Genomic DNA, 9488 nt, shown 5'->3' with positions numbered 1-9488 from the left:
ATTAAGGGTTTTGTAATCATGAACATTAAACATCCAACTCTTACTTTGCCTGTTTATCAGTTGTTGTGTTTTGTGTCAAGATAGTGCTTGTAGGACCTGGGGAGGGGGTGACTCAGTGGTATAGTCTGCATTTGTCATACATGAGGCTCTGGGTTCAATCCCTGGCATCTCTACCCTCACACACACACACACAAAAAAAAATTGTACCAGGATAGTGCTACCATGTTAATATGGTACCAATGCCAGCATGACCTAAAGCTCACTGAAAAGGGTAAATGACTATGCTCTAATGACTGATGCAAGGACACATACAACTGGATCAGGGAGGTGAATGATCAAACAGAACATTACACAATCTACTGAAAAAGAATTGGGATTGAGTATGGTGGAGAAAGCAATGTGAAACCAACCACTTATGGAGATTGAATCTTACCCATCTGGGCTGAGATAAGCAAATTCCTCTAAATCCAAAGCTTTTTTGTCTCCCTAAAAGACATCAGTAGTCACTTGAAAGCAGCAGGTGCTAGCTGGTCTTGGACACACTACATAAATGAATCATATTACTGTATAGTTCCCCTGTTGTCCCTTGTTACTGAGTACAGATAGACTTCAGAAGTTGCTGATGGTGCCCTGTGGGCAGACAGAAAAGAAGATCTTGATTACAGATGCAGTGGCCCCTTATGGCTGAAAGATGATTCTGTCAGGTCTTACCAGGGACAATATTTTCTAGTATGTCAAGGAATGTATCAGATCCTGGCAAAATAAATATTCCCCCCAGCTCTTTGGAATTTTGATTTGGAAAATGAAGTTTCAAATCACATTGATTTCTGTGGAGATTTTGATGACATCTCAGAAAACATAAAGCAAAATGATTGTTGATATCTTGCCCAAATGCAAACTAAACTTCGCTCATCTATCTGCATGTTGAGAAGATAGTACAAAGGCAAATTTTGGAAATTCCATCTAGTCTGTAAAATTCTTATCAAAGAAACTACAATGATGTTACCTACCAAATATCTAACTCACTTTGAGCACAACACACTTCCAAAAGGCCTGGTTTGTTCACAGGTAATAATGAGTCTTTCATCATGCAAGTTTTGGGTCATTTTTGGGTCAAATTTGGTTGTAAATTTTCTAGTTTCATTTCATTCAGAAGTACTGAATGAAGTGTTTGAATTAATAGAAGTGAAAGAAGGTAGTCTTTGTTTTTAACTCTATGAGGTTAAAATGTTAACCTGTCATCAAATCGTATTTTCAAAGTGTGGAACAAAGAATATTCTTCTCTATTTGAAGACACATAGAAGGTGAGAATGGAGAAAAGTAGTCGAGTACAACAAACTTATGTGTTTTTTCTTTAGAAGTGCTTGTTAATCTTTGATGAAGCCTGGGAGAACCTAGAAAAGGGTAAAGTAACTATGTCTGGATTGTGTAATTTCTTGTGTAGCATGTAACAAGAATTCATATGGACAAAAATTGGATCATATTTTAAAGTACAACTGCTCAAAAAATATTTGAAGTTACCAGAAACAGGATACTAAGTTAAGTTGGACTATCTCACCTAAACCACAACTATGATTTTCTAAATTCAGGCTATGCTTTTACCTAAAACAATTTCTCCTGAGAGAGAGAAGTTTAACTTAACATCCATTTGGAATCTTTAAAAATGGCAGACGATCTTAAATGTGAAACATGAAACTGTAAAACTTCCAGAAAAGAACAAAGGATAAAGTCTTCAGGACTGAGAACTGGGTGCACTAAGACTTGACACCAAAAGTAAAATCAAAAAGGGGGAATCATTGATAAACTGGAACTCATCAAAAGTAACCTCTCTGGGCAGGAGCCTGCTGAGAGGATGAAAAAACAAGCTTTAGACAGGGAGAAAATGTCTGCAAACTGCATATCCAAGTCTGTGAAGTCTGCCTATCTAGACTATACAAAGAACAATTAGAAAAGGTATCTCACCAAAGGGGATGTCCAGGTGACAGTAAGCACAGGGAAAGCTGTTCAGTATCATTAACCACTAAAGAAATGCAAATTAAAGCTACAAGATACCTTTATACATCTATCAAAATGGCTAAGATGAAAAAAAAGAAAAAAACAGTGGTAACAGCACATATTGGCGAGAATGCAGAGAAATTGGTTCACTCCTGCATTGCTAGTAGGAATGTAAAATGGGATGGTCACTTCAGAAAGTAGTTTTGTAGTTACTTTAAAAACTAAAAATGGATTTACCATACAACCCAGCATTTAAATTCTTGAACATTTATTCTGGCTAAAGAAAAGTGTGTTCACAAGGAGATGTGTTAGAGTGTGCTCATAACACTTATTCATGATAGCAAAAAAAAAAAATGGAAATTACTTAAATGTCCTTCAGTAGGTGAATGGTTAAACTGACACATTAATACCATGGAAACCATTCTTATGAAAAGGAAGGAACCATGCCCTTCAATAGATGAATGGATAAAAAACTGTGGTATATATACACAATGGAACATTACTCAGCATTAAAAGAGAATAAAATCATGGCATTTGCAAGTAAATGGATGGAGTTGGAGAATATAATGCTAAGTGAAGTAAGCCAATCCCCCCAAAAAAACAAACGCTGAATGTTTTCTTTGATATATGGACGCTGGTCCATAATGGGGGGAGGAGGGGAACATGGGAGGAATGGAGGGACTTTGGATAGGGCAAAGGGGAAGGAGGAAAGAAAACAGAGCATGGGGGTAGGAAAGACGGTGTAATGAGATGGACACCAATTATCCTAAGTACATGTATGAAGACATGAGTGGTGTGATTCTATGCTGTGTACAACCAGAGACATGAAAAATTGTGCTCTATATGTGTACTATGAATTGAAATGCATTCTGTTGTCATGTATAACAAATTAGAATAAATAAATAATTTTTTTAAAAAAGGAAGAAACTACCTATACATGCAACAACTTGTATAAACCTCAAAGAAATTATGCTGAATGAAAAAAAAAGCCAATTCCAAAAGGTGACATACTGGATGATTTCATTTAAGTAACAATAATGAGGTACCATAATTATAGGAGGGAGGACAGATTAATAGTTGTCAAGTATGAGGGATTAAAGGGAGGAGATGGGTGTGGCTCTATGGAGTTACAAGAGGGGGGTCTTCTGGTGATGGTTCAGTTGATCTTGGTAGTAATGGCTGTAGGTTTAAAAAACAACACTATGATAAACACATAGAGCTACACACATGTGTGTATGCTTATACAAGAGTGCATATGACTGGTGAAATCTGAATGCTGTGTTTGGATTGTACCCATGTCAATTTCTTTATTTTGGTAATGTACTAAAATTGTGTATGAGAACTTCAGGGGATACTGAGGGCAAGGGACATGAAACCTCCTTGTACATTTCTTTGCAACCACTTCTTGTAAATCTATAATTATTTCAAAATACAAAGTTTTGTAAAACAATGGACAGTTTAAACATGAATGTCCTAGCCAACAACTTAACAGGCCTGTAGAGTCAAATGGATATTTTTGAAGAACTGAAAATGAATTTCCATAAGTAAAAACCTGTTCTTGCATGCTAGTAAGTAAAATCATAGGTATTCCACACTCACTGATTTTTCCCCTCCTTTTTTTTTTTTTTTGAGAGAGGATATTTAGTTTGATGTCATCACTTGGACCTATGCCATGGATCATTGGACTGTGGGCTTAGAAAGTGCAGAGCTGAAAATCAATATGAATTCTACATATGACTTTATTCAGTTTTACTACCATATAAAGAAAGTGGAAGGTCTTAACTTCAAGCAGTTTGGAGAAGTATTTGTGGAGAAGGAACAAAGAGTAAAATATCCTACCAGGGAGCAGAAACTTTGTTTGATGTTGTTATTAAAAATAGGTAATATCTGTTTAATTACCCATGCTTTTTTTATGTTTTCCTTTTTTAAAGCCTTAACATTTATATATCTTCAGAATACATAATATAAGCTTACAAAATTTAAATAAGTCAGTAAAGAATTTTTAAATGAGTTAAACTGCTATATCAGAACAGAAATATTGTGAAATATTGTTATATTTTTCTCCCATCTCATTTAATTAGTCCTATTACTAATTACTATTAATTGCTATTTTAAACCAGCTTTATTGTTATTTTGCTAAAGTAATTACATTTATGTAACAGAAAGTTAAATAATACAGAGTATACAATTTCTTTTTTATGTTAAAGCAGTAATACATGCTACTTTTATGTTTGCCTTAGCCTGTCTTTGCTGCTCTAACAAAATGCTATAGAGAAAGCAATTCTGTAACAATAGAAATTTTATTTCTCTAGTTCTGGGGGCTGGGAAACTCAAGACCAAGGCACCAGCAGATCTGGTGTGTGGTGAGGGACTGGTCTCAGATTCCAAAAGGGCACTTTCCTGCTGTATTCTTCAGAGGGGAGGCATGCTGTGTCCTGAAGTGGAAGGAAGAATGGAAGAGTAAAAAAAAAAAAAAGGAATGTGGGGGAGATTTCACTACCTTAATCTCTGAGAAATTCTATAGTTTTATTCATGAGGGGCTCCATTCTTGTGACTTAATCACTTCCTAAAGGCACCTCCTCTCAATACTATTACTTGATGATTAAGTTTCAAGGCATGGGTTTGGGGGACCTTCAGGTGGTAGGTAGCCTGTTACTGCTGTGTCCTGGGTTGACTCTAGGAGTTGGTCATCTCCTGAGTAACTTAACATTAATGACAGTAAGAAACAAATAAGTCCAGCTGGAATTGACTTCCTGATCCAGCTGTGACCTACCTGTGTGTTCTCTTTAGGTGGGGATGGTAGGAGTGAACAAAGCAGCATTGATTTGCTTCTCAGGCACCACCTCCTCTGCCTGTGTGAGGTACTGACCCAAGTGGGTTGCTTTTAGTGCCACAATTTACATGTATCCTGGAAGAATGCAACATTGTAGGTAACAAGGCAGGAGTGAGAGAAAAGAAGTTTAAAAAGAGAAAACAACCTGAATTTTTTAAAAAAGAAATTTAGGTTCTGGCACACAATAAAAGATACATAAATGTTAGGTGAAATGATGAAAATTTTCATTTAAATGAGTAGATGAATGAATGGGAAAGTGAATGAAAAGTACATGAAATGTTGCTAATTTTCCCAGTCCAGCTAATTATTGAGACTATCTAAAAAGGAATTAGAGAATATAGATATGAAACCTTTTAGGTGTTTATCAGATTTCTTGATTGACTTAAACAGATTTACCTATAGGTATATCATATTTTATGCTATTTTGGGATCCAGTTCCAGGCTGCAGTCCAGGATTTCAGAGAAACAAATTTGCCTTTGTCAGAATGTTTCCAAACAATGCAGAGAGAGGAAACCACACCCTTTCAAAACACTCTCACACATGTGATTAAGCTCAGCTCAGTTTGTATGTTTTTTTAATTTTCTCAGCTTGTATAAAACTTCATTTTCATATAATATGCACTTCCTTATGGAAATATTAATCACATTTAAAATTAGAGCTTTTTATGGCAACAAGGTATACGGATATAATATTTATCTTTCCAAAACTTTTAAGACCTACCGATAACCTCATCCTACATTCGCCTCACAGTGTCAGGGATGAGAAGATCCTCTGCTATTAACTATTCAGATTGCTGAATGTTATAGCTTTAAAGGGTCTTAGAATTCACATCTGCCGACTCCTCATCCTTGTCAAGGCCCTTTCTTCAGTCCCCTGCCCTCCTCTGTGTGAAGATGGAGGAGGAAACTTTATTCCCAGAAGAAATTTCTCAGATTATTTCCATCATGTGCTTTCTGATGCCTTCCCCATATGTATCCACACTTTGTTAACGACAGAGGTCATTATTTTAGTATTATGTGGGATGATAATGAATCTAATGGCTTGCCCCCAGCTCTTTGTGTCCCCCTTTCAGAAAGAGATTGCAAGTCTTTCGGTAGCAGGAGGACAAAGTGCTCCCCAAAATGGAGGAGCCTCAATCAAGGTGCCTTGGTTTCTGCTGTACCAACCTTAAGCTTGGGTTAGGTTTTCATTTATATCTTCGAAGTTTAGTTTCATAAATAATGAAGCTGCTACCAGTTATTCCTAGCTTTTGAAATCTGTTCTTCCCAAATACCATATTTGCTCATCTTTTTTGTGTCATTAAACCTGTTGAATGTTAACTTCTAACCCAAAATACCTGCAAAAGGCATTTGCAACATTTACTGTAGTTTGCTTGTGCCAAGTAGTATAAAATATTGTCATTTACTCATAAAGATTCTTTGCTTCTCAAAATGTACTTATAAAAATTATACTGTACCTTTTAAAATATAAATGAAGAGGTTGGGCAAATTAGCATGTAAATGTAGGTGATAATTGTGCAAACAGTAATTTTAAAGTACTGAAAATAGACATAGTCATAAAAAATTAAAGTATCAAAGTAATTTAAAAATAACTTCCAAATAAATAGCTGCTATTATAGAGAAATATTTAACTCTCTTGATTTTTTTTCTTTTACAAATATAACATTTTGCTCATGATACTAAGATGAACCACAATCTTTAAGGATTATTTTAAAGTTATGTGACTCAGTTAAATTGATTGGTTGTAATTTGAGCTTTTTTATAGTAAAAATCCTTTACTATTTTCTTTTTCTTTTTTGGTACCAGGGAATGACCTCAGGGCCACTTAACCACTGAGTCATATCCCCAGCCCTACTTTGTGTTTTATTTAGAGACAGGGTCTCACTGAATTGCTTAGTGCCTCACTTTTGCTGAGGCTGGCTTTGAACTCTCAATCCTCCTGTCTCAGCATCCCAAGCCACTGGGATTACAAGTGTGCGCCACCACTTCCAGTTACTCTTAAGATCCTATAAATCTTTTGCCTTTTACTATTATCTTTTAGTAAAAAGTACTTTAACTAAAATATCCATATGCACCTCAGTGACTTATGTACATTTTTTATAGGGCTCTAAATACGCTCTCAGCTTTCTGCTGAATTCATCATTTACAAGAGTACATAAAGTGAAATGTGTCCTGTGGGGAACTGTACCTACTGAATCATATATGATAGGGCAACCAGCATGTCCCTTAGAGGAGGAAGGTTTAGCCAGCTTGTCAAGGGAATGTGTGTTCTCTTCCTGCACTGGCTATCTTTGATGCAAAACTGCATCAGAAAAGAAAGTCAGGCCAGCTGCCACCAATCTCAGAGGCTTTTCTCTGCCACCAGGGTGGTAGTGTAGAAAATTCAACATATTGGTCAGGGAGTTTACCTGATAAGTAACATGATCAATAGCCAGGAAATTTTGGAAAAAGGAGGCCTTGTCAGAAATTGTAATTTGATGTAAATTCAAAGCCAAGTAGTATATCAGTTCAAGAACAGAGATGGACTTTTAATGATTGTGTTGAGCTGCATTTATCAGATACTGTTCTATGTGCTTAATTACTTTCTCACAGTAATCTTTTGAAGTAAGCACTGGGTTAAGAAATTGAAACAAAGTAACTTGCCTCTGTTCAGGTAGCCTATAAGGGAAAATTACAGTTATGAGGTAAATTTATTGTGTAGATTTTAGAGGAAAGGATGGGTTATTCAGTAGTGCTAAAACTGTTGATTATCCACTTTTTAAAATGTTTTTTTTCTGCCTTAAAGGTCTACCCTTTCCCTCAACCTAAATGAAGCCTAAATTTTTTGGGGGGGCGGGTGAGAAGGGGGGAGGGGAGGAAGCAAACAAAATAAGTCACAAAATACTTGCAGAAAATATAGAGCACATTTTTTAAAAAAAGATATGCCTGGATTGGCAAGGACTTCTCTGCATGATATTGAGTAATAAAGGGAACAAAGCTTTTACATGCATGATATACATCTGAATTTGTGAACAAAATTTTGTTCAGTAGTGCACCTGATACAAAATTATTTGAAAGTTGAAAATAGAAATTTGAGGGTGCTTCCCTGCTTTTTTAAAGAATTGTCTAATTATGTAAGAAAATGCTTTGAATAATTATCAGGAACATTTTCATTGGTTGAATCATAGAAAGTGGTCGGATGAAGTAGGATTGGCTGCTGAATTTTCAAGCTATTTCTCATTGGAGGAAGCAATAAAATTTAAGATTGTTATTATATATGCTTATTATTTTGTTGTATGCTTTAGTGTTTTTATGTCTCAGGGATAATTTTCTTCCCCAGTGGCTATGTCTGAAATTAAAATGTAGGTTAGTATGGAAATGATTTATACCCGTTTTTACCATTATACTACTAATTTATAATCTCATGAATCAATTTATTTTATCAGTTAAAGTACAATGGACTTTTTTCAGTTGAACATTTTTAAAAGTTCAGAACTGCAGAAAATAGCTAAGCTAATGAATAAAGCTAATTATGAAATCAGTATTTACAGTTAGAAATTGTTTCTTGAGTAACAGTAACAATAGAGTTTTAATTTTGGTACTTAACAGATCAGTGCATATTTGTTCATTCTGCTTTAAAAGTAAAATAAAGACTCACTGTGGTTTATGAACATTCACTTAATTGTGTCTGCCAACTTTTAATGGTCTTCACTGTAGTAATACTTTGATGACTCTGCTCAGCTTGTACAATATTTTTCACTAGGATTACTTTTGTAGTGTTTTTGACAAAGCATTTAATTTATTAGTATACTTGGCATTTTAGATTCTTATATAGTTGACTGATAACTCCATTTTTTTAACTCTTAAACTTGTATTTAGGATATTTATATAAGAGTTACTTTTCAAATCATACTGTGCCTTTACTCCCAACTAATGTTTTCTTGTTGGGAGCTTGCAGACTGAACTTTTATTTCAGATTTAAGGAAGACTTAGGCTGCATATCAGTGATAGAGGTCACTCATCCACACCAACAGATAATGAGGTTGAAAGCAATCTGTGGTTTTCAGGGGTATAATGCAGTATATATAGCACTGCTTCTGGTTTGGTTTGAAGGAAAAAAAATATAGTAGTTTCAGTCTTTTTTTTTCCCCATCTCTTTTTTCCCCAATCCTGGAAACAATGTTCTGGCTCTGAGTTTTTACTTGCTCTTTAATCTTTTTTTTTTCTATTTAGAGACCAAACATTAACTCAGTACAGTTCTAAGAATAAAACTGAGTAGAAATAAGATAGATCACAATGCTGCCAAGGAAAATGTCTTTTTAAATAATAGTTTTTGTGAAAAATTTGGAAGCGTAAACCTCTTTCTTGACATAAACCTGATGTGATAAAAATTTGATCTACTAAAAGATTAGGAATCTAGCTGTAAATTATTATGTGTAGTGTGCCATCTCTTACTGCTCAGTCACAGAACTTTCCAGGCCCACACAGCACTTTCACACACTCATCACTGAGTCCTGACTGAGCAGCATAGTATCTGAAGACAAAAAAAAGCCGTGGAATGAACAAAATTATTTTTTATTAGCTATATCTAGACTGATATTCCTGAAATATTTGACTGGAACTTGGTTTGCATCTCTGAGGTGAAAAGCAAGTTCCAGGGCTGGGGATGTGGCTCAAGTGG

The sequence above is a fragment of the Callospermophilus lateralis genome, unplaced genomic scaffold (assembly GCF_048772815.1).
Source record: "Callospermophilus lateralis isolate mCalLat2 unplaced genomic scaffold, mCalLat2.hap1 Scaffold_2702, whole genome shotgun sequence".
NCBI classification, from domain to species: Eukaryota; Metazoa; Chordata; class Mammalia; order Rodentia; family Sciuridae; genus Callospermophilus; species Callospermophilus lateralis.
The sequence above is the reverse complement of the archived record's forward strand: the minus strand, read 5'-3'. Positions refer to the sequence as shown.